The sequence below is a fragment of the Bacidia gigantensis genome (assembly GCF_019456465.1).
Source record: "Bacidia gigantensis strain McMullin 20006 chromosome Unknown contig_180, whole genome shotgun sequence".
In the NCBI taxonomy this organism is placed as follows: Eukaryota; Fungi; Ascomycota; class Lecanoromycetes; order Lecanorales; family Ramalinaceae; genus Bacidia; species Bacidia gigantensis.
In genome coordinates, this window is record NW_025408596.1 from 916,623 (window position 1) to 929,127 (window position 12,505).

Here is a 12,505-nt window from a genome sequence, read left to right on the forward strand (position 1 = left end):
TTTTAAAACTACTATAATATTTAATATAATATATAATAGTATTATTTATTTTTAGTTTAAAAATAATATTCTTTTAATATAAATATTATCGCAGGCTATTAAATATACTTTTATTATAGTATTTTAATATATTTTAAAAGAGATTTATTACTTAAATATATTAATTTTAACCTATTCTAAACTAAGGAAATTTATTCTAAAAAGTATATTAGCTTTAAAATTATTTACTAAATATAGAATTGTTTTAAATTTTAAGAGAATATCTTTTTTCTAAATACAATTTTTTATATAGAAAAAGAAATATATATATTTATTAGTAGTATGCTAGTTAGTACTAATCCTTTTAAAAGTAATAAAATAATTATAATATAAAACTTTAAACCTTAGAATATAAAATTATATAAATTTCTAGTTAACGAGACTTATACTATACCTAATATTTAAATATATTTATTTTTTAGCCTTTTTTATAGTTATATAAATAATAGTTATTAAATAATATTATATCCTAAAAGCTAAATTATTTATATATACTAGGGAAGCTATAAAAATAATAATCTTTATTACTAGTTGTTTTTTAGTCCTATTTTCCGTTTTATTTAGGATTTTTAAAATTAAAATAACTTTTTTAGCTAATTTTTTAAACTAAATAATAATTTTATTATTTTTCTAATATTCATTCGCTATAGGCCTTTTATTTAAATTTTTATTTCCTTTTTTATTATATTTTTTTTTTAAATATATTTATATAAAATATTATTTAAATGAAATTCTATAAAATAATATTAGTAAACTAGTTTAAATCTAGTTTTACTAGTTAATATATAATATATTATAATAATATTATTAAAGTATATACTAACTTTAGGGAAAAGCTCTAACTAAGTAGATTTATTATTTTTATTTTCTAATATATTATAAAAACTCTTATTATTATTAATATAATTTGCTCTTAATATTAAGTAATTTTCTTCTTTTTAGAAAAGTTAACCTCCCCTTTATAAATCTAATAAAACGAAATATACTAGTTTTTAGTATAAATAATTAAGGTTAGCTTGAATAAAATATATATTATAGACTATAAATTCTCCCTAAGTATTTATAAAATATACTAGGATATTAAGCGTTATAGGTTTATAAGTAGCTATAAACTAAATTATTAGTTTATAAATAGCTATAGGCTAAATTATTAGATTATAGATATTTATAAACTGCTTTATAACGACTAATCTCTAATAATTCTAAAAATAATTATTATTATATTTTTAATATAATTAAATATTTCTAGTAATAATTATTAGTAAAAAGTATAGTATTAATAACTCTTTTTTAGCGCTTTATAGAGCTAGATTTAAGTTATAAGCCTAATTTATATTTAATAGTAGTGCTAAGAATAGTACTAGATATAGCTAAGGTAGTATTTATTAATAAGTATTAATAAACTTAAAATTAAAATTAAGGTTAAAATTGCCCTAGTAAATATCTTAATAAATATTTTTTATATAAATATTAAAAATAAACTTAAAAATTAAATAGTTAGTTACTTAAATAAAGTAGCCTTTTAATTATTCTAGTACTCTTTATTTATTATTTTCTAAAAAAATTTAATAAATTTTAATTTTACTATAACCTATTTTTTAAATAATTTTTATAAGTTAGTTTATTATTATAAAACTCCTTTTTTCTATTTTATATAATTTACTATTCTTAGTTCTAACCTTAATATTAGTTTTATATAATTTAATTAAATTATTTTTTTATTTTTTTTAACTTAGTAGTAAAAGTTTAAATATTTACTTTAGCTTTTAATAGTAGGATAATAAATTATAGTTCTATTACTAAGTTACTCTAAGCTTAAATATACTATATATATTTATTTATAATATTTACTTATTTAGTAAACTTTAAAATTAATTAAATATAAAATACTCTTTTTTAGCCTTTTTTTATATTTAAAAGATTAAAATTTTATTTATTTAACTTAGCTACTACTATTAATATAGGTAATTTAAATCGTTTTTTTAGTTATTTAAAAAGTCGCTTAAATTTAATAAAGATATTAATAAAAAAAGTATACTTATTTTCTAAAAAAGTTTATAACTATTATAATAGTATTAACCTTCTAAAATAGAAGGTAATATTATATTATATAAATTTATTGCTTTTTAGGTAAGCTTTATTTTTAATACTCTATAATTAGATATAAATATTATAGTAGATTATTTCTTTATAAAAATAAATAATATCCTTTACTTTATAAATATTTTTATAATTTAGCTATAAAAAATAAATATTTAAAGTTTAAAAAGCTTTTTTCAAACTATTCTATACTAATAATATAAGTTAAAAGTTAATATTTCTATTAAAGTTATTATTTCTATAATTATTTTAGCTATTTATATATTAATTAATAAAGCTTTCTATTTATTCTACTATTAGTATATTTTAATACAATTACGCTACTACTTTAGTAATTACCTATTTTAGAACTTTTAAAAAAATTATAAAAACTAATAGCTATACTATTTAATTAGTTATTAATTTTATATTTAATAACTAGTTTTAAGCTTAGTTACTTAATTAGTTATTCTAAAGAAAAATATAATTATTTTATATATTTTATCTAAAATTTCTATTTCTTTAATTAAATAATATATATTTAAGATTTAAACCTTAATTAATAGTTTAACTAAATAATAGCTTATTAAAAAATTTTATAGCTCTTACTTTAAATATTCTATTTAATAACTTTTAATTTAAAATTTTTAAAAATAGTTTTATTAATATAGCTTTAATAAAAAATAATAAATCTAGCGAAAGAATATAGTTTATCTATAATAGCGAAATTCCCTCCTATTCCTATTTATATTAAAAATATATATTTAGAAAAATTAATTTATAAAATAACTAAAAATTAGCCCCTAAAAACTTAAAGTTTTTAATTTTCAATTTTTTACTCTAAAATATTAAAAGTTCTAAAACTTACTCTTCCGCTAGTATAGTTTAAATACTTAGTTTAAAAATAGTTAAATAATATTTTTTAGACTAATTTTAAAAAAATTAGTTTAAAAAAAAATAAACTTATAAGCTTTTAATATTTAATAATTACTTAAGGTAGAGAATATTTAATAAAATCTTTTATAAGCTAGTTAGCTAGAAAGCTAATTAAATTTAAATTTATTAAATCGATAAATAAAATGTAATTTATACTAATAGATCTGCCCTTTTATAGCTCTAGTTATTTACTTTATTATATATTTATTAATAGTTTATAATTAAAAGTAATTAATTCGATTACTAAATAAAAATATATAGTAATATATATATAGAAATAGCCTTTATTATAGACTTATAATGCTTTAATCTAAAATAGAAGTTCTAGTACTCTTTTAGGAAGTTTTAATTATTCCTATTTACTAGTCTAATTTATAAAAAACAAAAATAATTATTTGCTAGCTTTTAAGCTTATATAAATATTCTAAAAAACTAACTAATAGTTTTATAAGCATTTATTAAACAACTAAGTTACTAGACAACTAGGTTATTAAAGTAACTATTATAATAAAACTTTAAAGCTTTTTCCTAATAAATTTTTTTTTTCTTTTTAAATTTTATATTTATACTAGCAACTTATAAGTAATATTATATTAATAATAATATAAAGTCTTAGAGATTAAAAACTAATTATTATATAATAAAAAGTTAGTAAAACGCTAGTAGTAGACATTTCTAGTATAGAAGTAATCGTTTTAATAGTATAAAGTTATATATAATTATAAGCCTATATATAGATATAGTTAGAGGACTTAGTTAAATCTAGGCCTTAAAAGAGGCTAGTACACTAGTAAAACCAAGTATTGCTACTAAATTATAGCAGAGTAGCAATAAAAGTAAAGTGATAATAGAATATAAAGTCTAAAACTAAAAAGTCTAGAATTTATTAATAATTGATTAATTGGAACCCTCTTAAAAAACTAGAACTACTATTGCTATAAAACCCCTACTTACTATATAGTAAAACTCTTTACTATCTAGATTATTATTTAAAACTAATTAAATATTTATATTAATATTATAGTGCTTTTTAAAAATTAGAAAGCAAAACTTTATTAAGTATTATATAAAAAACATATATAAGATAATACTAGAAAGAGAAAAATAATAAGAATTTAAATATTTAAATTAATAAAATTAGAATTTAATTTATTTAAGATTCTATAGAAGCTATTTATATATTTAAAATTTTTTATATATTTTAATTTTTATAAAATTTTATTTATTAATATTAATATATTATTAGAAATTAACTTTAATATTTTTATCTATTATATTAAAAACTTTAATTCTTATAATAAAGTAACTATTATTAAGTAAAAATTGCTAAAACTTATTATATTTTTTTCTAAACTATTAATTTAAGTTAAAATAAAATATTAGCTAATAGAATTAAAAGTTATATATTTAATATAAATAATTAAAAAGTTATAATATTTAATTAAAATATTATATTAACTTATTATTATTTTTATAAATTATTAAGTAATAGTAAATATAGTAAAATAAAGTTCTTTAAATATAACTTTTACTATAAGATTAAATCTATATTATATTTAATTATTAAAATACTTTATATATTTTTATCTTAATATTTAATATAAAGTAAGAAAAATAAATATTATATTTAATATATTATTAAAATAATTTATTATTAATAATATATATAATTATTTAGAAATTAAATCTAAATAAATTATTTAAATATTTCTAGAATTTAAAACTTAAATTAAAGCTAATTATTAAAATAATATAAAATATATTTATATTTTAAACTTTTTAAAAATAAATAATATTAAGAATTAAAATATAATATATTTTTTATTTCAATTTTTAAATAATTTTATTTATAATAATAATAAGATTAGAAAACTTTATTTTATTTTACTTTTAAATCTAAAATAAGAAATCTTTTAAATAATATATAATAATTAAGAGTATCTAAGTTTTAATTATATATATAAAAGTATTATAAGAAATTTTTATTTCTTTAATATAGTTAAATATTTAAAAAGATATATATTTTACTATATTTTATATTTAAATAATAGGATATTATATTATACTTTTTTTAAAGTTTTATAACTAATCTTTTTACCTTTTTACTTTTTTAATACTTTATTTATTAATTTTATTCTTACTTTATTTATATTAGTACTAGATAATTTTAATTATATAATATTAATTATAAATAAATTTTTAAAAGTAATTATAATAATAACTAAAAAGTTTATATAAATAAGTAAATAGTAGGCTATTATATTTATAGAAAAATTATACCTTATTTTATAAGGTATCCTACTTATAATTATTTTAAATTAAGATAAAAAATTTATTATTAATTTTTAAAAAATTATTATATTTTAATTAAGAATTAAGTTTATCTTTACTATTACTTAATACTTTTAAGTTAATAGTTAATTAAAACAATTTAATTAAATAATAGAAATTATTTTTTAATATATAATTACTTTTCTAAAAAATATTAAATTATAGCTTTTTATTTTTAGCTAGTTTTCTACTTTAATTTATAATTTTATTTCTTAAGTAATAAGAATTATATTAATTTAAATTTTATTTAATTATTATATTTATAAAGTATTAAATTTAGTATAAGCTCTATCTCTATTTTAGATAATTAAAATTAAAAAATTAAATTCTATAGTTTTAGCTTTTTTATTATTTATTAAAGAAGAATTTACTTATTATTATATATATATTAATATATAAAATATAATTATTCTTACTATAATAATAATAATAAAAAAATATAATAGTCGCTATATTTAGAAATTCTTTAAAATAAATAACTAAATATTATTATATCTTTATTATAGTTATAAATTACCTAGCTTAAAAAATTAAATATAAAAATTAAATAATAATTTATTAGCTTTTATAAAATAATTAAAAAAATTAATCTAGTTTCCTATTATCTATAACTCCTACTTTTATTAAGTTAAGCTTATTTAATTATTTTTATTATATATCTTAAGCTAGCTCTACCTTTATTATCTAATTTATATTATTAGAATTTAATAGTATTTATTTTAATAATAGAAGCGAATATTATATATTAGCTATTAATTATCTTATAAAAATATATATAATATTATTATAGTGGCGGGTCTTTTATTTAATATTTTATATAATTTAAAGGATTAAAAAGTAGTTATAATTAATAACTTTATTTAAAAAATATATTAGAATTACTAAAACTATAATTTAATTTAATTTATAATAAAAATAAAATTATTAAAATATAATAAGATTTAATATAAAATTCTTTTAAAAATATTTTTTATTTTTACTTTAGCTTTTAAAAAATATTTATTTATTCTTTTAAAACTATACTAAATTATACTCAATTATTATAAAATTTTATTAAAATTTTTTAAAATATAATTTTTCTTTTTCTTAATTTTTGCTTATAATTATACTTTTCCCTCCCCCTCTTTATAAGAGTAATATAACTATAAGTTATATTATATTATAATTTAAATATATAATATATAAGAATAAGATAAAAATCTTAATATTATAATTTAGAAATAATTTAAAGTATAGGTTTAAGCTTTAGCTTAGGCTATACCCCTTTAATAAGTAGAATTTCTATATATATAATACCTAGTATTAGCTTTCTTTTACTTCTAAGTAGAATAGGCCCTTATAAGTATAGGTATTTTCTTAAAAGTAGCAAATTATTAAAGTATTCTACTATATATATATATATTAGCTATTTGCCTTTTAGCTTGCTTATTAGCTAAGCTAGAGGCTAGCCTTATTAGGCTAGCGCCATTTTAGCGCATCGCGCCTTAGGGTATATATCTTCTAGATTAATAAATAATTATTAGATATTATAAATAAATACTTATAGTATTTAAATTAATATTTAAATTAAAAATTCTAAAGTTAAAGTAATAAAAAATTTTATTTTAAAGCTATAATATACTAAGCTTTAATAGAAAATAATTATAAAAACAATATTTTAGTATTTAAAATATAATAAAATTAATTTAATAAAGTATATTATTTTATAGATTAGGATAATATAAATAATAATTTCTAGTAAAGAAGTTAATAAAATATTTTAATTTAAAAAGGAAATATTAGTTAATTTTATTAAACTTAAATTAAATTATAGAAATTATAAATAAGTATTTTTATTTAGAACTAAACTATATAAATATTTATAAAATAAATACTTAAAATCAAATACTATTATTAAAAAAGCTAATATTACTAATAATATTAATTATATTAATTATAAAAAAAATATAAGCTATATAAAAACTTTAATATTATTTAGTTTTCTATACTAATAACTAATTTAGGTTAAAGCTTTAACTTTAAGTTATAAAATTATATATAAATTAAAATTAAACTTCTATTAAAAAAATATATATATATATACTTAGATTCTAATTATAAAGTTAGCTTTATAAATAGAAAATAGCTTCTAGAAATATTATTTAGTATTAAGATTAATTATATATTATTTTTCATTTATATTTATAGTATAGGGGATAAAAAAGTCTTTTAAATAAATATATTATAATATTTATTTATTTAAAAAGTTTTAAAAATAATAGTAAAAAAGTTTTAATATTATTTATATATTAATTCCACTTTATTAATAGTTTATATACTAAGGTTTTAATTAGTAATAATATTATTAATTTAAAATAAATTAAAATTAATATCATAAATAATAAAGTATTTATTAGTATATATAATATTTTTATAATTTATAAAATTTAAAAGTATAAATAAATAGTTTACTAGAAACTTTACTTTAAAGAGAATATACTTATTTTATTATATAGTAAAATTCTTTTAAGTATAACTTTATACTAACTTCTATAGAATAAATTTTTCTTTTATTTTGAATATAATTAAAATTAACTTTATTTTTATATATTATTAATTATTATATTAAAAGTATCTTTATAAAGAATAAGACTAATAATATTATAAAAGTTCTATATTATTAATACTTTAAAATAATTAAAAAACTTAATATAAAATAATATTATTAATTAAATATTAATTATAAGATTATAAAATACTTATTCTTAAATTTTCTAATTTAGAATTAGTTTAAATAGTTACTTATAGCTTTTACTTATATAGCTATAACTTTCTATAATATATAATATAAATTATAGTAATTAAGATTTTTAATATTTATAGCTAATACGCTTATATTTAATATATTATTTATAATAGTTAATCTAGAAAAATCCTATCTACTAAATAATATAATAGGATATAAAAATATAGAAATTTAGAAAATACTTTCTAACTTAGTTAATAAATTCTTTAACTTATAAAAAGATAAGAGTTTTATTAACCTCTCTAAGAAAAAATAAATAAAACTTTTACTAAAGGATAACTAGTAAAGTTAAGTATCTAGTAGACTAAAAATTTATTTTTTAAGAATAAAAAATTAAATTATAGTAAATAATATCTTTAATAAACTTGATATAGAATATAAATGCTAAGAGCGCTACCTAATATAAGTAGGACTACATATTAATAGATATAGAATAGTATATTAAATAGCTACTTTTATAGTACTTAGAAATCTAAGCTTTTATATACTTATAAAATAATTTTATTAAAATAATATTAACTACCTTATAGATTCTAATACTATAGATTATTAGAATTCTATATTTTATAATACTAGGAGCTCCTCCTTATTTAATAGTATTTATAAACTTTTAATTAGTATTTTATAATATTATTATAATATTATTATTTCTATTATAATAAAAATCTTTATTAAAAATTGCTTTTAACGGAGTATATTACTTATTTATTATATCTTTATTAATAGATATTAAGAAAAGAGCTATATATATATACTATAATTAATTATACTATATGCTTATAAACCTTAAGTAAATTTTATTTTTAGAAATTTTTATTAAAAAACTTGTTTTTATTATAAAAGGAGTAGAATCATTATAGTAATAGTAAACGCTATACTAATTATATTGCCTATCCTATAGTTATAATTATAGAAAAATTAAGGTTTTTATTTATTTTATATTTTTAACTTAATTAGTTTTTATTAGTTTTAAGAAATAGAAATTACTTTTATTAAAAATTGTTTTTAGATTTAGTATACTAAAAACATTATTATACTATAGCTATAGCTCTTCTAGATTTAAATCCTAAAGCTATTATATTAGTATTTTATTTAGGGAGCTTTTACTTATTAGAATATAACTATATTAAACTTATAGATTAAAGCTTAATATACTAGGAAACAATTCTTTACTTTATTATTTATAACTTTAGACTATAAGAAGTTGTAAGCAACTATTTCCTTATAAAAGTATATATTTAAATATAAGAATATTATATTTTATTTTTTAATTATTTATAATCCCTTATAAGTAAGGAATTCTATTAAATTTAAAACTAAGTAATTAACTAGTCCTACTTAAAGAAAGATATTAAAGAATTTAATAATACTATAAATTCCCTAAGTTAATCTTTAATAAAGCTTTAGGAAACTTTATTTTAATTCTATTTATAGAAATAAGAATTTTATTACCTATTTAACTTATATTAGTATTAAATTCTAATATATTAATAACTTAAAATTTATTATTTCTTAAAATAAAATATAATTTATCTAATATAACCTTAGCGGAAGAAGCTATTTATAATTGCTTTTTAAGACTAGAAGCTTAAAATAGGATTAAAAGTATTCTAGTATGGAAACGCTAACTTCTAGAGTAAAAAACCTAAAATATTAATAATAATATAGCTATGAAAATTTTATAAAAGCTAGCTCTAGGCTATAATTAATATTATAGTTATAGTAGTAGTAAAGAATCTTATAATAAGCTAAATAGGAGCTAATAGTCCTATTATCTATTGCGACCTTAGTATTTAAATTAGTAAATAGTATTAGCTAATTTAACTATAAATTAGCAAGTTAGTTCTCCTAGAATATAAATAGCGGTTAATAGATAAGTAAAAGCAAAATAGCGAAATAGAATTAAGTTATAACTATTTTAGATTTTATTAATAAAAAATAAGACTTATATTAAATATAAAGAAATCTATTTAAAGAAAAGAATAAAAAATTATATATATATAACTTTACTTAACTTATTTAATAATATTCAATTTTTAATTACTTTAAGTTTACTTAATTTAAAAATTACTTAATATTTTTAGCGCTTAAGCATACTTAAATATTTTAGCTATTTTTTCCTTTTTTTAGTTAATTTTTTTTATAACCTAGTATAGCTATAATTTTTATTTTATAGCAGTTATTTAGTTACGCCTATTATATAAAATTATAATGATTTTTTTTAATATAACTATTTTTAGTTACTAATTTCTTTTATTATATAATTTTCTTAGTTATATTATATAATCCTCCAATAACAGTATTTAATATTATTATTATATTTTTAAAAAAGAAATTATTATAATTATTATATTGTTATATATTATTATAAGAACTATATTTCTCAAAGCTTTAAATATAATAAATATAATTAAAAATATAATTTAGCTTTTTTTAAGAAAAAAATAGATAAGTAGTATAATATCCTTAATAACCTTAATAAATAAAAGCTAGCTATTTATTTTAAGCTACTATATATTTATAAAATAAAGTAATTTTATTTAAAAAGTTAGATTAATTAAGTAATTTTAATATAAAAAATATTAAAAAAATAGAAAAAAAATAAGTATTATAAAGAAAAGTAAAAATAGTAATTTAATAATATATATCTATTAACTTTAGCTTTTAAATCGGATTTAACAATTAATAAATTTTTTTTTAATAATTTTAACTTTTTTTTTCTTAATTAGTTTAATAAATAAGTAGAAGCTTTATTTACTCTTATTATTGCTATTAATAGAAGCGCTAAAGCTTTTTTATATAATTAAATAGTAAGTATTTTTTTAATTTTTATATATTTTCTTTTTTTAAATAGTTTTTCTATTTAATAAGGTATTAACTATATTGTTTTTTTAGTATTTCTATAATTTTAAAAGTATTATTTTCTTTAAGTTTATATTTAAATAATATTAGAATTAGTTTAGTATTTTTTACTTTTTTAAGGAATAATATATAAAATACTAAATATATTTTTATATTATTTAGTAATTTTAATTTATAGTTAATAATTTTTTTTTATTTCTAAATTTTAAATAAGCTAACTTGTAAATAATTTAGTTTTTTGCTTAGTTATTTTATTTTAAGATTTTTTATATAAAGCTATATTTTTTTTTAGGCTAAGGTTTATTTATTTTATATTTATTTTCCTATTTTTCTATTCTAATTTATGCTTTTTCTAGAGAATTTATAATATTTTTTTATATTTATTTAAATTCTAATATTTATTTAATAGTTTTCTACGATTTTAATAATTCTTTTAATATATTATTTATATTTAAATTTTTTTAATAATTTATATAAAATAATATTATTTTTAAAGTACTTAATATTAAGTTATTAAATGCTAACTCTACTATAAGTAAAAGCTTTATTTAATTATTTTAAGTTTAATTAATATAATATTATAAATATATTTTTAATATCTAATTTATTTTTTCTATTTGACTATTTATTTTTAAGGAATATACTATAGAAAACTTTAGTTTTGTTCTAGTTTCTGCTATAATTGTTTTTTAAAATAAAAATATAAATAGTTTATTTTCATTTAAGATTATTTTTTTAAAGAATTTTCTAATCCTAATTATTTTATTTAAAAATATATATACTAGTTATACTATATTATATATTTTATTAAATAGTATTATTATAATATATTTTATATATTTATCAACTATAACTATTATAATATTATATATTTCTTTAGTTTTTAAGTTTTATAATAGTAGTAGCTTTATTATAAAATCTATTATAATATATTATTATAGAAATTTTAATAAGTATACCTTCTATAAATAACTATATTTTTTTATAGTTTTTAGCTTTATTTCTTTTATATAAAAAGTATTTTTTAATATATTTATTAATTACTATTTTTATATTTAATAAAAACTAATTTTATTTAATAAGTTTATATATTTTAACTATTCCTAGATATCCGTATTTTAAATTATTATAATATTTTTATATTAGCTTTTATAAAAGTTTTTTTAATATATAGTATTATTATTAATATTTTAATAGTTCTTTCTATCCTAAATTAATCTATCTTTAAGCTATTTTATTACTTTAATATACTTTTTATATTTAGTTAATAAAATTATCTTTTACTAATATATTAATTTATATTAAATATAATATTTTATTATTATTTTGTTTAAATATTATTATTGAATATTTATATTTCTATTAATATAAATCTAATTATTTACTAAGTCTATTAACAATAATATTTTTTTTAATATATAGTTAATTTAGAATTTATACTATATTAGTAGTTCTACCTATTTAGTTTATTGT